At 42.4% G+C, this 21,870-nt stretch overlaps 1 protein-coding gene across 1 annotated transcript in view; it reads right to left on the reverse strand.

Annotated features, from left to right (window-relative positions):
- Positions 1-21,870, reverse strand: part of HOMER1 (homer scaffolding protein 1) — a 116,628-nt gene that overhangs the window by 92,888 nt on the left and 1,870 nt on the right. The gene's annotated exons all lie outside the window — the stretch shown is intronic.

The following is a 21,870-nucleotide window of genomic DNA, read 5'->3' on the forward strand; positions in this document are numbered from 1 at the left end:
GGGCTCCAATTCAGATCTAGGGTATGGCTGTGTGCATTAGGCCCCTGATCCAGCTTGCCCTGTTTTCCAAACAGCCCTATTGAGCCGCTATCTGCCCCAGTGAATAGCCAGTGTGGTGTAGTGGTTAAAAGCAGCAGGACTCTAATCTGGAGAACCAGGTTTGATTCCCCATTCCTCCCCCATAAAGCCAGCTGGGCAACCTTTGGCCAGTCATAGTTCTCTCAGACCTCTCTCAGCCCCACCTACCTCACAAGGTGCCTGTCGTGGGGAAGAGGAAGGCCACTCTGAGACTTCTATGAATAGAGAAAAACGGGGTATAAAAAGCCCTACACTTCTAGAGTGAAAGCTTCCACTGGTCAGTTCTTAGAAGAAGTAAAGTAAGACATTAAGCTACCCGACTTTAAAAAAAAACACACACATGTGCGCGCACACACAAAACCTGAGAAGCAGCTTTAGAGATGAGCTCTGAGAGTGGAAGAGCAATTGAGGGGGCAGCTTAACAGCTTTCCCTTAATACCATTTCTCCTCCCAAAATTACATGCTGAGCTTTCTATCCGGAAGAAATACAAAGTAAAAGAAACTACAGTGGTATGCCTGTACCACTTCCAACTAAAGGTGCAAGGTTCAAGTAATTAGACACTCTCCCATACCAACCCCCACCAACATTTTCTGGAAACAGTTTCTAACTAAAATGTTAATCTAGAAAAACAAATTAAAAAATATATGGTGGCATAATTTAAACATGTGAACCCTCTCTTGTAGTCTGAACCTGTCCAGCCCAGACAAAAACTGCCTAAGTGAGAACATTAGGTGGAGTACTCAGCCATCCAGTGTGGTGCAGTTGTCAGAGTATCAAACTAGGATCTGGGAGACCCAGTTTCAAAATACCACTCTGCCACAGAAGCCTGGTGGGCAGCCTTGGTCCAGTCACACACTCTCAGACTAACCTACCTCACAGGGTTATTGTGAGGATAAAATGGAGAGGAGAATGAGGTTAAGCAACTGTAGGTCCCTGTTGGGAGGGAGAGGTGGGTTATAATTAAGTAAATAAATTATATAACTCTCAGCCAATGATTAGCACAGAAAACATCTTTCAAGGAGTGCATAGACAGAGGGACATGTACGGAAAGAAACACTGTTTGCACTGTATATACCCCAAGACCCTGTCATTGTAGCTGTCTCACAGGAATATAATCAGCCTGTTTTCATGCTGCTTCTGTCACACACCTTCACTTTCAGCATTCCCCAAGACCCTAGGGAACCAACTATGGTCTAAAGATACAGGATGCAAGCATCAAACAAAAATCACTTTACTCAAAGAATAATGCAGAATATCAATTTGTCACTATTATGGTGCTTCAGAACAGCTAGAATGCACAGCTGCACACGATCACTGAAGACATCACTTTGTTTAAATGGTGATCTAGGAGGTATGGAAGTAAACCCTGCCTAGTTATCCCATCACACACAAACACACTCCCCAAAAAATGCTATCACTGTAAGAAAAAAAAAAAAACTCCTTAGATTTAGTAGCAAGAGGAGCTTGTACCTGAAATCAAATGGGTGGTTTTCAGCAGAATCGAGGACTGCATCAGAATGACCACTCAGTTATCAAAATTCCACAGATACAAAACCTACAGTATGACCTTTATTTCTATACAATATCAAGTTCGGAATTTTCCAAGTTAACCTGCGCTACAGCCCCAAAGCATTCTTAGCGTCTCTTGTAAATAAACCCAGATCGGTGTGAAAATGTAAAGCATCTCTGGGTAAAGAAACAGACTACTGTATTCTCTTCTAAACTTGGCCTGTGTGTGCCTTACAGAGGACAGAAACTGAGGCCTTCACTGAAGTAGGAAAGAGGTTCTACCAATGAAAGATCTCCCTCCCTTTGCTGAAAATATGCATGCAGGTACAGGAGTTAATCTGACCTTAGGCTATTCCCTCACAAACATCCCCTAAATATTTGCAGTTTAGGTGCATGTTTATTACCTGTGGGCTAGCTAGAGATGATCTAATCACTACTGAGCAAGCACTGTCTAGGCATTACTTAGCCAGCCAGCCCTGATCTGCATGAGCCCAGTACCAGCCCATCACTTGATACTTTCTGTTTTTCTCATGTCGTTTCTGCCTTTGAGGTGATCTGGCTTCCTCCAATCCTCTGCTTCCTCTGGGTGCATATATGCTAGGATGAGGGAAAGGGCTTCCTTCTCTGCCCACTCCTTCCACCATCTCCATGTGTGTAAAATGTTTGCATGTGTAAACATTTACTTACTCTTACTCTGCCCCAGCACCACAAAGTGTCAAGGATCCCAGCACTGTCCCAATGCTTTTAGCACTCAAAAGCATTCTATAAATTTTACACTCACCCTAATGAGCCTAAGTAAGGTTTCTTGTATTCCCATGTTAAAGGCAGAACAGATTCTACTCCAGCTGAAATTTTAATCCAGGTATTTACAGTCCAAGGCTTGGTCAAGATGCAACGGCAAACCCATTGTTTGGCATTAAATGAGTAAGCTCTGGCTCACAAGCTGCCTACTTCTGCTCCTGCTTCTTCACATATTGCAATTCTCTCCCTCCCTGGCTTGTGGCGAACCATAATATATTGTTTCAGCACCATGACAAAAGCATCTTAGGCGACAACATAGTATCTGAGGGATCCATTCACAGTTGGGATATAGAGAAAGCTAAGAACCGACTGACTTCTTCATTGTGGGCTGAATGGGAACACAGATCCAGGAATCCCTGACTTTGTTGAGCCTGCAAGCACTTTGGGAATGTTCAAAATGGGCACCACCATAAAACAGCTGCCATAGAATGAAGCTGATCATAAAACAGCTGTCACAAGGGTAATAATAAGAAGTGAGAAGGTTCCATACAACACTGGTGCACTCCAGGCCAAGCATCCTGTCCCCCTGACAGAGGCAGCTGCTTTTGAATGGGTTTCCACTGCAGATGCAAAGCCAAAGCCTACTGGGCTCTTGTGAAGCACTTCCTGTACTGAGGAGACTGAAGAAACCTATGACAAGCTTGTTGTCTTAGGAAAGACACTGTCTGGTTTCAGTTTACCAACAAAGTGGTGGGCTTCCTCCTTGGACGACCAGAAGAAGACGCTTCCAAGCTCAGGGACATAAGAAATGTTGTGTAAAAAGACAGCCATAAAATAAAACCAGGGCGCAAAACCACAACAAAGCAGTCTAAAACCATACCCCTAAAACATTCCTCAGGCTCAGAGAAGATCACAGAACAGCTAAGGTGGGTAGCCATGATAGTCTGCAGGAAAAGAGCAAGATCTGAGTCCAGTGGCACCTTAAAGACCAACAAGATTTCAAAGGTGTCAGCTTTTCAGAGTCAAAGCTTTGACTCGTGAACGCTTACACCCTGGAAATCTTTTTGGTCTTTACTGGGCCAGCATCTTGCCCAGCAAGAGACGGAACCCCTCAAGTTACAAGCCTGAGTAAAAAGAAATGTTTTGACGCCTAAAGGAAAGTACACTAGCTAGGTACCACACAAACCTCAAGGGGGAGGGCATTTCAAAAGCCATGTGCCGCTACTGAAAAAGAAGCCTGATAAAGCACCAATATTAAAAACCTAGTGTTAACGTATTATATACAAAAATACATGTATTTATTAGAAAGACAGTTAAAAACAAAGTGACCTGAACACAAGGGCCAATACAAGTGATGTGTTGCCACCTCTTGGTGGCCTTCTTCAGATGTCAAATAATTTGCTTTTGTAATGAGACTTTCACTGGGCCCTTTTATGTTTTTAACTGTCTTTCTAATAAATACATGTATTTTGTATATAGTAAATTTGCACTAGGTTTTTAATACTGGACCTTTATCAGGCTTCTTTCTTACCCTTGTGGTTCTTGATTCCAGTTATTTGATCAAGTTTGTTTTCCCTTCCCTGTGTCTTACCACTACTGAAAAAGACCTGTCTCCGGTTACTATCTGCCTCATCTCCAAACACAGGGGCACAGAAATCAGGTCTTGGGAAGAGATGGGCTTGGACAGTATGGGAGAAGGTGGTCCATCAAAGATCCTGGCCGCAAGCTATTAAGGGCTTTAAAAGGTAAAAAACAGCACTTTGAATTGTATACAGAAACAGATGGGCAATTGTTCAGAATGTTCCCCACCAGGGTGGTATGATCCCTGTATCCAGCCTCTGACAATAACCTGGATGCTACGTTTTGAACCAAATGAAATTACCAGACTGTTTTCAAAAGGCAGATAGTACAGTGTCAGATTAGGATCTGGAAGACTGAAGTTCAAATCCCTGCTCTGCTGTGGAAGCTTGCTGGATAGTCACTCACTCTCAGGGTTGTAGTGAAGATAAAAGAAAACGATGTATGCCACTTCAGGCCCACTGAAAGAAAGGCGGAATGAATTAGGTAAATAATTAAGTGCACTACAGTTATCTAACTGGAACATAATCAGAGCAGGGATCACTGAGGCCAGGTCACTCTTCAAGGAAGCGTTGTAGATGGCATAGCAGACAATAATGGTAGAAGGTAGAAGGTACTATGTGCCATGGAGGTGCCCTTAGGCTACAGCCGTACACCAGAATGCAGCCACACCCCAAAGCTGCAAACCTGCTCCTACAAGGGGAGTGCAACTCATCTAGATTAGGCTGACCTCTCAGCACCTCAGCCTTGTCTAAACTGAGATTTAGTTCACTGGGCCTCAACCATCCCATTACCCTCTTCAGGCCTTCCATAGACCCACTCTACCCAACTATTCAGGAGAGCTGTTATCATCCAGATATTAATGGCACATGCCTATAAATCTCCAGACAATATCTCCCAGAAGTTTAATGTAGCTATTATACAGAATGGGAGACAAAACAATGGGAGACAAAACAATCCCTGCAGCACTCCCCATAGCATAATACCACAGGGTCCATTAGCGGTCCCCAAGCACCAGCTTCTGGATTTAGTTCATCAAATAAGAGTGGGACCATCAAAGCGCAGTACCCTTACTTCTAAATCCAGCCAGTCTCTCCTTGGGAATATTATGGCTGATGGTACAGAAAGCTGCCCAGAGTTGCAAGAGAATCAATAGAGGTATAAAGGGGTTGTATGGGGCCGGAGTGCGCCGGAGCACTGCTCCGGCAGCTCACCCTGGCAGCCCCACCCCCACGCTCCTTTTTTCTAGAGTCGTGCAGCAGCGCAATCTTTCCATTATATTCTATGGGGCCATAGAATATAATGGAAAGATCGCGCCGCTGCTGTGGTGTGACTCCACAGAGAAGGGGTTTAAACTTTAAACCCCTTCTCTATGGAGTTGTGCCACAGAGGTGGCACAAAGGTGGCACAATCCTGGCGAGCCAGGAGAGGGCTGAGGGGCCTCTAGGCGCCTTCCTTGGCTCGTCCGCTAGGATGGACAAGCCGAGGAAGGCACAGGTAGGCATTTAAATGCCTCCTCACTCTCTCCCCAGCCCTTCCCTGGCCCATGGAGGAGTGGCGGCCTTGGAGTGGCTGGGACACCTCGTGCTGCCATTGCTGTTTCCCCCCGCTCCCTGCAACTGAAATCCAGTCCCGCGGGGTCTTCAGGGGAAAGGGCAGGAAGCTCTTTTCATGGGTCTGCAGCAGTGAGAGGGTTAAAGCAGCCGTGCAGTAGAGAGGTCGAGGGGGGGCGGAGAGATCAACAGAGGGAGGAAGGCTTCAGACACACAAAAGCGGGAAAAGCCTTGCAGCCAGACCTTAGGGAGGTTTACTATTGAGTAAGTCCATTCAGTCTTGGAAGACAGAAATTCTGCGCTCGCGTTTGGGGGAGGGTGTATGTGTTTAAATCCATTTTGAACGTGATTATGCCAGGGTTTCCCTTCATTAGCCCAGTCCTGGGGCGCCTGCCTTGTGGACCGTTTGCAGGGCTTACAAGGTAGCTCCTTCCCAGGTGGCCTCTGGGGGATCCATAAGACGGGGGGGGGGCGCAGAGGGTGAGCAGCAGGTCTGGGCGCCGACTTTGCTTTGAGTAGAGCATGATTGAACTGGATTGTGTCAGAGCCTCTTTTTCTGCTTTCTGTGTTGGATATTAAGGAGATGCAAATATGAATCTGTGATGCTGCCTTGTGATCTGCAATACAGGAGAAGGTGGCATGAATCCTTTTTCTGAGGTGGCTGAACAGCACTGGAGAGATTCTGGGAGCGAGGGCCCGTGCAGATTTACTCCAGAGTAGCCCTGGGGTTCCCAAGTCGGATCGGCGCTGGAGCGGGGAACTCCAGCGCTGCTCCGGGAGTGCGCGTGCACCGCAACCCCGTCACCCAGAAGTGACGCGACCATGCCGGGCATGCTGGGGGCAGGGCCACGACCATCCGAGGGAAAGCCATAGAGTTTCTCCTCGGATTACCGTGGCCCCACCCCCAGCGTGTCCAGCGTGGTCGCGTCACTTCCGGGTGACATACACATCGCGTGCTTTGGGGGTGGGGTTCCCCCCGGGGCCCAATCCACCAGCGGCGGGGAACGGGCCTCTGGGGTGGGGGTTTCCCCACCCCCTGGGCGGACTTGGCAAGCCTAAGTAGCCCCAATGGGCTGCATAGGGCATTGTTGATGGCAGCCTCACTGAAGCTCCCTCCTGGAGACGATTGGAAACATTTTTCCTTCCTCTGCAGCACTGTAAGGGTTAAATTCCCAGAGGTTTTTTGCTAGCGAGACCAAGCAAGGAGTTGGAGGGAGGGGTCAGAAAAGAGGAAAAGCTCTTTTCCGGGGTGGGGAGTGGGGAGGGGTTTGCTTTTAAACAGCAAAAGAGGACTGGAAGGGCTTCAGATAATCAACAGCTGGGAAAAGCCCTGCAGCCAAATCCTGGGAAGGTTTACTTTGGAGTAAGTCATTGGGGGATAAGCTTTGAGATCTTGGAAGGGAGGAAGGCTGGGATCATTCTCAGCCCCGGTTGCTGTAGGTTTGCCAACTCGCGGGTGCCAAATTGCTGGACATTAGGAAAGGCGCACCTGGATGTTGACACCCTGTTAGCAATGCTCCCTCTAAGCTGTGGAGTCTTGTGAGCAAAAAATCTACTTTGTGAGTGACTGGCATTAAAGTTGTGAGCGAGATAGGGATCACTTTAGAGGCGAACCAGTGGCAAAAAACATGGAGTTCAATAAAATTAAAAACCATAAACGTATAATAATATATGTATTAACAACAGCTAGAATCCTAGTAGCTAGACGGTGGAAGTCGAAAGCCATACCATCTATAAGAGAACTTAAACACAAGATTCTGGACATGGCGGAAATGGACAAGCTTAGTTTAATATTGAATAACAAACCAGAAGAGACTTTTTGGAAAAGATGGAAAACTATATATGACTGGCTAAAACACAAGAAAAAATTTTGAATTGATAAATTTCTAGTGAAAAATGTACTTGAACGAAAGAAACTGTTACTTTTTAATAGAGATGTAAAAAATAAGAAAACTACAAATGTATGGATTAATACAATGTAAAGGTGAAAATATGGAAAATAAATTTACAAAAAAATAAATAAATAAAGTTGTGAGCGAGCGATTTGGCTACTGCATACATTAGTTTGCTCTGCAGCCATCCTTCCTGACCTAGGACAAAATGTGTGAGCCGGAGGCTAAAAAACTGTGAGCTAGTTACAGCTTATCTACAGACATGAGAGATCAGTTCCCCTGGAAAAAAATGATATTTTGAAGGGAACCATATGGCATTGTACACACACACCCCTTCCTCCCCAGTCTCCTTCCCCAAATCTCCAGGAGTTTCCCAGCCAGGATCTGGCATCTCCTGCCAGTGGCCAGGAGGGACCTGGCAACCCTAGTATGAGCTTTTTAAACATACATTTTGTTCAAACTTTTGTTGCTCTTAAAGGTGCCACTGGACTCAAACCAGGATTTACTATTTGCTGAAAAGAGTTTGTTGCAGATAGTGTGCTTTAAGCAAACCATGATTTACCATTATGTCTGAATGCAGCTTTCCACTCAGGCCAAGAACCTAACTATATGATGCACTTCCCTTGGTTCTGTTTGCTGCTCAAATAAACCACCATACTCTGGGAGTTCCTTGATTCTTAGGTGTGCATGGGTGCAATTCAGATGGGAACCATGGCTAGCAAAGAGAGGAGGGCTTAGGTCTTCCAGCTGGCTGCACTATTTTACTGACATGAATTTGAACCCCATCCCTGCATGCCTGAGTAGTGATTAACTCCAAAACACATGTGACCTGCAGATAGATCCAAGAATAGTGTATTGCATAGTTAGGCCCTAAGATTGCTGCTGTAACCAGAAAGATGGTGTGGATGCCAGTAGGGATTCAGTGGCAAAGGACCAAGCCCCGCTCTGGTTTCCAGTGTTAAATGCATTGTTCTTATTACGAACCATGCAGATATGACAGGTTGTGCTTTGCGATAAATATCCATTTATTAGGGTATGAAGCAGCCGCCCCTGGAAAGTCACTGAAAACCACCACTCTGTTTTCTTTGCCTTTTTATTTTTTTTAGAGGCTGGACAGAAGCAATGGGGAAATATCTCTTGGGAATAATCCCACATTGGGAGAGGGGATGATTTGGCTGAGTTAATAAATATTTCCTTCCCTACTTCCAGTATCTGCTGTAGGAAGCAAAAAAAGAGGAAAATAGTTTAAAAATTATTCATAAAGGCACCATTGTGAGACACGGGACAGAGTGATGTCACTGGCTGCTCCCTATGATGTCACTGGGTCCCAGTTCTTTTAATGACTTAGCAATGCCTCTGGCCCAGCCCCCCCCCCCCGAAATCGGAAAGTCTACACCCTTGCTGGCGAGCAGAGGAAGGCACAGGGAGGCATTTAAATGCCTCCTCACTCTCTCCCCGGCCCTTCCTGGCTTGCCCGCCAGGCAGGCAAGCCAGGAGAGGGCGGGGGGGGGCTCTAGGAGCCTTCCTCGGCTCACCCGTTTGGAGCCCGCTTGGCTCGCCTTGGCAGGCGATGTCAGGGGGCGTGGCATATGCTAATTAGCTTCTGCAGCTCTTTTTCTATGAAATGACCCCTGGAGGTATATGCCTCCAACACTCTCAGCAAGTATCACACTGGGCAACCGAAGCTGTTTCCATCCTAAATCCAAGACTGAACTCAGATTGAAATGTGTCTAAATAATCCACCTCCAAAAATTTAAATGTGCTTCACTGAGCTTCAACTATTCTACATCCCTCTCTCAATCTGTATTGGGTCTATTGAGATTGTAATTTTTATTAAATCAGTGTGTGGCCTCTCTCAGCACTCATAATAGTACATAATGAAGAGTGTCAGATCCACTAAACATCTAAGTGATTTCGGAGCATAAGTGGTAATGGCATTCCATATCTTTTTAGAGGGAGTCAGAAGTATAGCAACAGATCCAGCATATATAGCTCTGACATATTAAACTGAAACAAGTCAGTAAAAGGTTCCCTGCACTAAGTGACAACCAATGCCCCATAGGTGGGACCCAGCTCTAATCTTACACTGGCACAGTAGAAGCTGGCTGCATTACTATGCCAGGGCTTTCTGCAAGGACTGTGCAGGAAGAGAAGAAAAAGCAGAAAGCGAGGAGCACCCATCTTCAGATACAAGAGCCCACCTGTCTATTGCCAGCACACAGCATACCACTTTGTAGTAGCATGAGATCCATGCAATGTAAACAGGAAACAAAGTTGAACTGGATAGTTTTGTCTCACTCGCCTAGCAGAGAATATATGACTACTTTACAAATTCACATTCTCAGTATATCTGTTCCATAATGTAAATTGTCTCTATGGTTAACTACCTTCATGAGCATGCTATCAAGAGCACTTTCCAAATGTGGTTCACATATTGCACTTTATATGCCATAAGATAGGATTCAGACTGCATCATGGCATTTGAAATGGAACCACAGGATTGGGCTGTCCACTGTAGTATTATTGCCATCAACATAAAAATGATAAAATGCTTGGTTTACTGTAATACATAAACATTTCTGCCTGAAAACATGAGAAAACTACTGGACTAATCCCAGTAGTATGATGTTCCTGCTGTCCATGTTATCTAAGGAAAAGTCATTAAGATTTTTGCTTATTTGGTCAACATTCTACTGCAAGATTGTAAATCCAAACTACCAAAGCTCACATGTTTACAGTTTCAGTTAAGAGTCATGGTTTCTTTTTTTTACAACCTACACAGTACTGGTAGTTCAGGTTCTCATTTAAATGTCAGATCCAAAATGTCCATCAGACAATGGGGAGAACCAGCAGTGCAAATGTGAGAAATGAACAGGTAACAATAAATGATTATGGATTTCGAGCAGATTTCACCCACATTCATCTGTGGTTTTAAGAATATCAACATAACATATAATCTACTTTTATCACAGAGAGAACAATGTACAGCAATTACTACTCTGTTACTACTAGCTGCCATGACTTCTGATTTAGTAGCTTTGTTATGAGGACTACCATGGCCAGGCCCAACACTTCCAGCATTCAAATCCACACACCAGCTTTCCACTGCCATCCTGAACCACATCCCAACCAGTCTTCTTGGGTAGGATCAGGTGCAGCATTTCCACAGGCAAAAGTGAAGTGGAAGTGGAAGTTCTATGACATGCCTGGCAGCAGCAGCCTGTTACTGGGGGGGGGGGGGCTTCTACTCCAGGAGCAGGATTTCAGGGTGAACTTTGGGCTATCACAGGAGGGGCCCCTCACAAAGTGGCACTCTGCAGGCAAGTGGAAATACTGTACCAGATCCAGCCCACTTTTGGTACCTTTTAAGGTACTATAGGGCCTTTCCCCACTACCTATCTACCTTTCATTCCCCCAAAGCACCTCTACCCATAATTTCCATTACTCCATACTCTACTGCCTTTGAGTAAAACTCTGATTTAGTGTGTTAAGAATTAACTGTGGGGAAAGATCTCCCTTCTGAAAACAAGCATTATAAATGAATGCACAAATTTAATGAGTTTGATAGACAGCCAAGGAATGGCCAATTGCCACAGGCACTGGGATCTAGTAGAGTTTGTTCTGTAGCTTACCAGGATAGAATGCCAAGCCCATATGGGTGACTTTAGACTTCTGTTTCATAACTTATGTTTACCTACACTCCATAGTATTCTTCTTCACAGACTGGTAGTATTATTGAGTATTTTCTGCCCAAATGAACATAAGCTTCCTCTCTTAACATACTTGTTCCATTATGAGATTGCTTATGTAAATTTTGCTAATCAGTTAAATGGAGTTGCTCAATATCACTGCATGTGTATGAGAGGCAAACAAGAATCCATACGTTAAAAGACATTTGCTTAAATTCCAATTTCCTTCAAATTTTCTGTAAAGCAGCTATAATGTATGTATTACCAACAACTGCCTTTAAAATCAAGCTATTACTGACTGATAAGAACTGTGGCTTTCCCCCCTAAAAATTAATATTTAAGAAATAAGTAGCTTCATTACTTTCTTTCCAAACTCCATAAACATGGCTGTAAATGACTATACTTCAATAGTTCATCAAGCAATTAGTCAGCACTTCTATTAGGGGAAATCTCTTGGGGAGAGATGCTGCAGGCAGGGTTTAGTGCCCATCACCTGCATGCCCTTTTTATTCTTAAAAAATCTGACACATATACTAACTTCCCTTTCTCTAAGAGAATGGGGCAGCTAGCATTGCAACCAGTTTAGCCCTTTAGATAAAATATTTTAAAGCTTTGATTAACCTGCTCTGTGCAAACATGAAACATTAGCTAGCTGCAACTGACACAGGAACTATCATGTATACCCAAGTCAAAATTAGAGTAACCCAATGACTGATGGGACTCAAGCCAGGAGCCATGAAAAGGTCTACCTACTACTGCGTAAAAACAACTTGCTACTTCCATTTGTATTAGGCATTTTACATACACCTTCATAGCGTCCACTATTCCCTAAAGCATTTCAGCTGACAGTTAAGGCTTGTCCTTCTACCTCTTTCAGATTTTAGCAGTATTAGCGATTACTACTCCACCAGATTATTATTACATTTCTATAGAACTAATCCACATGTGCTTCCTGATAACTTAAAAGGTTTTTTTAATCAGCAGAAGGATCAGGATTGGCATTATTTAACAAAACCTAGGCTAAGTTCTGTGCCAGCCTTCCCAAGTCTGGTGGTCCTCTGGAACAGCAGGGGGGTATTTTGAAATACTACCCTCAATGAACATGCAGAAAGACTTTCCACTTGCACACAAGGGTTTCATCCTGGCCCTGGTCCCTCACCCCCGCAAAGAATTACACCTAGTTTAAGGCAGTAACATTTCTAATACTATAGGACTCTGCAGGTGATTACAATTAGTTCAACTGCAGTTACATATTCAAGCTGTAATTGTATAATATACTGCATTAATATATTAAACTGAGGGCAGTGTACCTAAAATTGCAACTGGGAAAAATGTTAATAAGCAGCTTCTAAATTTGTATGTGTACACATTTTTCATTTTTCCCATAGCTATATTACTGAATTTTTTAACATCAAAACAAATTGCAAGCTACTAACCGAAGCTGTACTCTGTCACCTTCAGACCTAGATCTGCAATTCCTTCAAAATCACCTCCAGTTCTGGGCCTGCTCTTTTCACAGAATTTTACAAATCTTCTCCTTCTATGACCTAACTTCCTAATCACATTTTCTTCACCTTGAGGTATCTCAGAAACGAAGTACAAAACGTGTTTATCAGCAATAAAGTACAGGATGCTACAGCCTTAAAAGCCCCCCTATACCATCTGCAGGAACTCTCAAAATCGCCATGAATTGGGTCAAGCAGACTTCCAGAGCTATTCATGCTGCCAATACAAATCTTCAGCAACTGAAGTCAGCAACTACAATGACTCACAACAATCTAGATAGTTTTCTCAAGAGATCAACAATCTAGAATGCAAAGATAGGTAGTTTAGAAACAAGCTTAATTTCTCAGTCAAGAAACTCTCTTTTCTTCTTCTTCTTTTGCTGAACTAGCACACTAAACCAAATGATAACCTGTTTGATACACCCAACTAGCTTTACTGGTCAGCCACCTCAACAATAAAGTAGAAAGGCAAAGCCCTATTTTGGAAAGGAGAAGTAGCCTTTTTTCAAAACCCACTGCCTCAAATTCTTCCCCTCCACACTTGGCTTTTCCTTCTGAAATGAGAAATTAAGGGGATCACGTGGCAGTCAGTTTTAACCCAGAGATAATAGGACGTTTTTATTCAATCTACAGGTTCAACTGAAGCTCTTTATTGTGCTTAAATTAAAATAAGCAGACCACATTACCATCTACCAAGCTTCCTTTAGACCGCAATCCTAAACACACAGAGTAAGCCCCACTGAACTTAGTGGGACTTCTGAATATACATACATAGAACTGCACTGTTATCATATTGGTTTTATTCATTTTCCTGTTAACTACAAGGAAAAAGCGGGTAAGAATCAATAATTTAGAGGACTACACTTAACACAGGTTGTTCCCAAGACAGTGCCAACCCTGACAAGATTTAAACCACAAAACCTGTGCAAAGTAACAAACTCTACAAGTAAGAAATAATACTCAACTTGTATCTAGTACTTCTAGAGAAAGGAAAAGCCAATGTATGAATAGATTTAACAGGGCAGATAAAGATAAGTAGCTGACTGCCTTTTGAACTTTTACTAAATGAACTGGACGGACCAAATGGAACATACATACGGCATTTAAAGAACACAAATAGTTTTACATGCTGGATCCTGATTTACTCCCACTTTTTACCCTGATTTACAGCCACTGTAAATTTTAGCCTGATTTGCCCTGATTTACAGCCACTTTTTGATGAACAACATCAACAAGGCACGTACGATTGGCTCTGTACCAGGATAGTAAATTTGTATTTTTAAAGCCTATATTTTTGTTTACATATCATTTCAGTACAGTTACAAGTAAGTTTCAGATATCCATGTATGTCAGTCCAAAATGAAAACAAACACCATTTTTGTCCTTGAAACAAATTAAATATACCACATCCCAATCTACAGATTCAAAGATGCAGCATCACCAAGTTTGCTACACCAAGTTTGCTACACTGTCCAATACATAAATCAGCAAAAGGTTCCCCTTCTATAACTGGGAGAAGATGGGGACTTCACAGCTATAGCAGCAACCATGTGATCTGCTGCCGTGTGTTGGTCTTCAGACCAGGAGAGTTCATTTGCATGGTGTGAACAAATATGGTGAAGCAACTTGCTAAGAAGAACATTCCTGCATACTGACTGCTCTTACTGGATTTGGTCCATACGCTTGACAACACAATAGCTTCACTCTGAAATATACTGTAGAAGTCCACAAACATTTCTCAGGACAATTATCAGAATTGATGGGTCTCATACAAGACACAACAGAAATTCATAGAATAATATAGGAAGACAACTGAATGATCTAGATGATACGAATAAGTAAAGTTTAACCTTGATGAACTCCTTTGCAATTAGGAAGCAGTTTAGTCTGGAAGGAAATATTTACTATAGTACATAAAATGATGAAGCAGAACAGCCTTGCTACCTGTTCACAAAAGTTATCTTCCCATGAAAATTTGTGCTAGTCCAGTTGCTAATAATGCATAGAAGAGCAAGATATTTGCAGTACAACAATCTGAAAAAGAAGCACTCGTTTTATTTATTTCAAAGGTTCCTACTTACTTGCCCCGAGGCAATCCTTACTTGCTGGAGGGAAGTAGACAAGGGGCTATTTACATGCATATATGATTACTGTACAGTACTTTGAATTCCAATGAGTTGAGGGGCCAAATTCACTGTCCAGCAGGTGGCTATTTTATTTATTTAGGGCATTTGTATACCCTTTCTCCCAACACAGTAAGAACCCATGGCAGGGCTCAGGCCATATCCATCACTTCATCAAAACCTTCAATTCTACTTGAATTCAAATGAATTAATTTCCCACAATCCCTTCCCATTAGACCACCACCGTAATGCATTTCATTTTCACTTATCTGGACTACCTATCAGGGAAACAATCTATGAAGGAGGGAAGGGGGTTGGAGAAGAAAAATCTATAGAAGACAACTGCAAAGATGGCTACTTTCAATGAAACTTTCACTATTTGTAACAAGGTAATCAGCTGTTCGAGACCCGAGTGCCACATGACGGAGTGAGCTCCTGTCTCTGGCCCCAGCTCCTGCCAACTTAGCAGTTCGAAAGCAAGAAATTGCAAGTAGATAAATAGGTACCACTTTGGTGGGAAGGTAACAGCGTTCTGTGTGCCTCGGTGTCTAGTCATGCCAGCCACATGACCACGGAAATGTCTTTGGACAGCACTGGCTCTTCAGCTTGGAAACGGAGATGAGCACCGCATCCCTAGAGTCGGATTCGACTGGCTTTTGAGCAAGGGAAACCTTTACGTTTACCTTTACTAATCATGCTTTTGCAAATTTGACCACTCTGATTACTGGGAATTTATGTTTGTCATCATCATAAACAAGGCAATTATTGCATATAAAGTGGAAAGGAGGGATGAAGAGGATATCTCAGTCGGCTCAATCCCTTGAGAGTTTAAAGAGTCATAGAGGGCAGATTTGGGGCATGGCCTGGGTTTTTCACACACTACCCCTCCCTATTGTCTCCCATGGACCCCTGGGTTTCTAAACCAGTGTACACTTTCCACAGCACTATTGCCAAAAAATAGTAAGGAGATTTTGCTAATGCCCAATCCAATGCTGCTATCTGATATGCACCAAGCCAAATAGAATCTTCTTTTAGAAAAAAAAACTTGCTCATCTTAACTTTTTCATCCCATATCTAAGAATGGTCTTTGAATTAGGTAATAAGAAGTGTCAAATTAAGAATTCCAATTAAAATTACCAGAGACTGACCAATCTAGTTATTCAGAAGTATATTTAGGAAAACCTATATTTGTAGCTCATCTGACTAACTTTTGATCCACACTGTCAATTTAGAAGGAATATGCTGTCATTACTGTAAGATGCAGCATTTGCTCAACCATTTCTTGGATAAAATGCTGCAGTTTAGCCCAGCAACTAAATATTCCGTGACACACCTTCAGTTTAGTTAGTAATAAAGTTCTAGCTGTTAATATCAAACTTAAGATATACTTAAGGATCCCCAAGATGTATCATAACCTATTCTGAAACCCTTCCAAGCCCAAGGTACAATAAGGGCCCCAGATAGTTCTTATCAATAAACAGGGGTCATTTCCTGCAGGAGCGCACAGGAGCAGAGCTCCGGCAGTAAAGAGCCCAGGGGGCGGGTGCATGCAACAAGCCCCACCCCCTGCTCCCAGCAGCCCTTAGTCAAAGCAAGAAGCAGCTAGGTAAGCTGCAGAGCCCCCCCCCCATCCAAAACAGTCCAGTGGCACCTTAAAGACCAAGTTTTATTCTGGTACAAGTTCTCCCTCCTCTGGAGGACAGATCTGCACGTTCCCCCCCCCCTCCAGATAGCTAACAATCCAAAACAGTCCAGTGGAGCCTGAGCGGTGGGTGTTGCCTTCTGACACACTTCTGGTGATGTTAGGGGGTGTGGCCTATGCAAATAAGTTACGCTAATGAGTTATGCTAATGAGCTCCTGCACCTCTTTTCCTGCACCTCAAGACCCGTCAATAGATAATAATAGATACAGTGCTGATTCCAAGATCTCAGAATGGGTAATATGCAGGCCCGATGGGTCTGATGTGTCTGCATTCAATTTAGCTGCAAATACTTGTTCTAACTATCTGTGCTTGCTAAGCCTAAAAGAAGAATGACTAAACTTTCACTCTCTCTCATGAATGTCAAAGTTCTGTGTTTGAACAACAGATTTACAGCTGAAGACAGCACTTCTTTTTCTTCAACTATCATTTTAGAGTTCTTACCACAAAACTGCACCAAGCACCCTCCAGTCCCTATAAACTGACTTGCATGTGAAGGAGAATTGCCATAAAACAACCTTCATTTTTTGTGCCTATAAAACACAAATGAAAAATTCAAAAGAGATTATGTAAAGGGATGACAGGAGGCCACTGTGAAGTATATGCTTCTCTATGAAATGGATTGGCTTTTTAGCCATGAAAGAACTGAACAGTATGGACTACAGTAAATGCACCAAAAGCCAGACTGATCTCAGAGTGCCCATGAAACCCCCACTGCACACTTCTATGCTTTAAACATGTTTTTACGATTCATTATTTGTATTTATAAATATGTATTTATATTTATGGATATTTATATCCTGCTTTTCTCTCCAGTAGGGACCCAAAGATGCTCATTCTCTTCTTGTCCATTTCATCCTTACAATCACCCAGTGAGACAGACTGGGATAAGAGACAGTGACTGACCCAAGGTCACCAAGCAAGCTTAGAATCATAGAGTTGGAAGGGACCACACAGGCCTTTTAGTCCAACCCCCTGCTCAATGCAGAGTCAGTCTAGAGCATCCCTGAGACAAGTGTTCATCCAGCCGCTGCTTGAAGACTGCCAGTGAGGGTGAGCTCGCCACCTCCCTAGACAGCTGATTCCACTGCTGAATGCCAGGGTGGGGACTCAAACCTGGGTCTCCCAGATCCTAATCTGAAACTCTAATCACTACACTATGCTGGCCCTTTAAGGGGGAAAATGCTGATTTTCCATTTACATTTGAACATGTATGAACTTGAGAAGCGACTTTATTCTGAATGAGACCATTGATACACCTAGCTCAGTACTATCTATTCTGGTGGGCTGTGGTTTTTCAGATGTCAGGCAAATAATGGTATTCCAACACCTACCGGTACTACTTCATACTCTTTCACTGGAGATACCAGGGATGGGACCTGGGATAGTCAACTTGCAGAGTATGCACTTTCCCCACTGAGCCACAGCACTTCCTCTCGAACTATTCCTTATTACATCTCCTCTGGCTTATATGAAGGTTTCAGGACCCAAATGAATACATTTGTTCATAAAATAGTATTCTAATTCCACTTTAAGGAATGATAGATACACCAAAGAGATATAGAAGAGTATAGTAGCTACTAGGTGTCTGAATTATCAAGTATATCAACATTTTTAAATTTGTGGTGGACTCTTTGATAGCTTAACTAAAGAAGAGCTTCAGATGTGACAAATCAGAATAAAGTCATATTATTTTTTATTTACTCTGTATGGGCTGTGTTCAAAGACAACACTTCAATAGTAGTATAGCTGGGTATACAAGCCATACAGGTAGAAGTTAGTTCCTAATAACGACAAGTATTACATTGTGCAGTATTAAGACCATGCATCTCCAACAACAAATTGCAAGTCAGGATTTTATCATGGAATATTACTACCACGCTTGGGAAAGAGATGAGGGAAGAACGCTGAAGTGTTTTTTTGTTTTTGTTTTTTAAGAACAGAGTTGTGTTTTCTCCTGTAACTCTACCTGTGCTTTTTTGCATAATAGCTAACCAACATTAAGTTGGAAAAGAAAATAATATAAACAACTTTGGCCTGCTATAAAAAGCCCCCTCCAGTACCATTTTCCTCTGCAGAAGGAGTACTAGCATAAGAAAATAAAGTTTATCTTCACAGAGCTCAAGATCTGGCTCCTTTCATGCTCCATGTCCCCCCGTGTCGTCATCCCCGCAAATTCCACATAGCTTGTTCATTGCAGGGATTTATTTTTAATGTATAGTCATCTCCAAGTGCTCTTCCATGGGGGAAAAGGGTTAGCAAAGCCAGAGTCTTAATCCATAGTTTTTATATGACGTAAGATATATTTAGTTTTTCCCTAATGCTTGGAATATAATATGGCTTCCACTTACAGACGAGCAGCAAATCAAGGTACTAAAATTAGTCCTTCAAAATTAGAATTCATAGTAAAAAACTACCTAAAAACTTATTCCTCAGATGTGCTCAGAGTAACGTGTTGCCAATCCACTCTAGTTCCTTACCACTTGAACTGCAATGCTTGTTCTATCATGATGCCAAAATTTGCAAATATACGTACAGAATATACAAACTTAACACAGTTATAGTACTCAAGAAGCAGCTTTATTATTAATGCACATAAGTTAGCTATAAAATATTTAGTCTTGGCTGTGTGTAACCCTAGATCTAAGTTTCCAATTCAGTGTTCTGGAGAGTAAGATAACTTGGACTTCAGAACTGCATTGCTTATATTTTTGTTTCCAGGCGAATACATTCACAAGGGTCTTCCAATGTATTATGAGTACCTACCACTGGAATCACACTACTGAAATATTTCACATTTGGTAATGTGTGACTTAACAGTTTGACCATAGTGCACACATGGCAAAAAAAAAATAAAAAAAAATTTCTCTCAATCAGTTGTTCCAAATAGAAATAAGAAAGAATGCTGTTTTAATCACTACTCTTGGCATAGGATTTTCAAATATGAGTTATGCTCAAAATGGCAGTTCTTTCATTATGACTTTGATTGTACTCAGCTATCCAGTTCCTCAGATAGAATGGCATTTCTGTTCGTAGGAGGGCAATATTGCTGCCAATTCTCTCCTTCCATTGTAGACCCTAGGTTTGTCCCATATTGTGTTTCCAAGGGTCCACTGACCCTCAAAACAAAATCACTAGGCTGCAACAAGAGAGGCAAGTGGGAAAATCCCACTCTGAAGTCCACAAATGATTGGATACACACCACACCACTATTTCAATCAAAATAGTGATACTCATGTACTCTGAGTAAGATCATGAATTACCTTATTCAGGCACCATAGATGTTGAAGAACCACCAGATTTCTCTAGATCACATCAATTCCTTCAGAAAAACAGCCGGAAATTTTCAGAGTTCTTCGGTAATGAGATACATTTTAGCCAGTTTCTTAAATGCCTCAGATGTTATTCTACAAATGTATAGTCTATTCCTAACCATGTGTAATTTGTAAAACCCTTCTAAGATTTCATGAAATTTACTTCTCGGTTCTATGGTGAGAGCACCACTACATATTATATACAAAGTCAGGTCATCAGAACTCAAATGATCCTTTTCTTTTCCATAGAGAAGACACTTCATGGGAGCAAAAATGGGTATTGAATCCTTACATGCCACCTCAGCATGAGCTTGGAACCCTATGGGTGCTTGGGAGACGGGGAGCAGCTTAAGAAGCAATTTGGAATACAGAAATGGACAGCAGGAAAAGGGTTAAGTATCTCTGACATTTCTCCACTCAGTTACCTCCTATGGGCTTTTTCTGAAACATGAGACACTGGGGTTCAGTTGCACATGTGAAGTTCAGTTGTATGCATTTAAGCTACCAGATTCTTGTCACACTTTCCCAGTATTTGAAAATTAGTTGTCTTAAAAAAAAATCAACCAGAATGGCCCATGGCCAAGTAGATCAAATACAAAGGGTGAGGAAGCCACACAGTCCAATAGGAAAGGCAGACAGGCCAAATCAGACTCTCTGGGAGGTCCTTCCAGGTATGGAGCTTCCAGCAGGGTTGGGTTGTTGTTTTTTTAAGTAAGCTGGTGCATGGGAGTACCGAATCAGATCAAGACCTCAGGAAGGGGAGATGTTCCCCCACCCCATTTTCCACTAATTGAAATGACTCTTTTCTACAGCTAATGACTCTTTTCTATTTGCACCATTGGAGCAAGCATACAGCTCTGGATCTCGATTAACTGGCAATTTCCACTGACTGCCCCTTGGTATCATTCCTGTGAAAAGGATTGTTTTCCGCTGGACAATTTAATTTGGATCCAATGCATAGTGTTTTCCAGTTGAGCAAATTTCAGACTCACAAGGTTCTGTACAGAACCTACATTCCCCCTTTCCCTCCATTCTGTGGGGGGAAACCAATGCAGAGAGAAAAGTTTGAACTTCTAGTACCCCTGCAAACTGGAGTTCTACGCACCAAATATTTAAATGAAATATAAAATGGTGGGAGCTCTAAACATGAAGCTCCCAGTATCTCTGAGGCAAGTACTGCTGTCCCAGTGAACTCTGGAGTCCCCAATAAGCACACAACCTCTGGCTTCACAATGCCTGGATGATACATTTGGCATTACCACTTGGCCCAATCAAGTCACCTTAAACCTCAAACTTAAGTGCTGTTTGGCAGTTTTTCTCAGGAAATAATTAAATTATTTTTAGTAACCCGGTGCAGTCTGGTGCAGGCCAAATCTACAAGACAGATGGATGGATACTGTTTAAGCCTTGCCCCTCATATTTTTCAGCTAAAATGCCTATCCTACATGAGTGGAGTGAGCCACTGAGGCCCCATGATTTCCCTATAACTCAAAAAAGAGATATACAGCCTCTCCCTGCCTTCCCTTCATGCATTCAGTCACAGCCTGCCCAAGGTTTCCTCAAAAAGAAAAAAAACCTCAAAAACTCCAAGTAACATATAGTGAAGTCCAAGAGTGGCCATAAAAATACCAAGAGTGGCCATAAAAGTAACTTGCATCTTCTCTACTACTTTCTCTAAGTAAAGCTCACTTCAAGTTATGGGAGACAGTAGACTAAGAACACTCACAGAAGATCTACATTTTATTAGAACCTGCCGAAATGTAAAATAGCTTTAAATTATGTTCAGTGTAGACCTGCAAACAACACTACATGTATGTAACTATCTTCTCTGGGTTATATCAGCTCAAGTTGTTAGACAAGTTTGCAAGTTGATTAGGTCTACAATTGACCATATACAGCAGAATCCAGTAGCTATGGATCCCTGCTCCCCACCAACACTAGTTGACCATCATGACAGTATGCCTACAAAACAGGTCAAAGACATCTGTTATGACTTTTACTATTTAGATATGACACATACCCATTCTTATTGATCACACTTTACTCTCGATACATAAAGAGATTACTCAGCATACATCCAAGCAACTCTAAAATCACATTTTTAATCTGGAATGTGTAACTCATTAATGTTCTCAATGGAGGGCAGAAAGCATAATTTTTAAGTTGCTCTACATTCCAGTTATTGTA

The sequence above is a fragment of the Gekko japonicus genome, unplaced genomic scaffold, assembly GCF_001447785.1.
Source record: "Gekko japonicus isolate JY-2015 unplaced genomic scaffold, Gekko_japonicus_V1.1 scaffold2042, whole genome shotgun sequence".
Classification (NCBI taxonomy): domain Eukaryota; kingdom Metazoa; phylum Chordata; class Lepidosauria; order Squamata; family Gekkonidae; genus Gekko; species Gekko japonicus.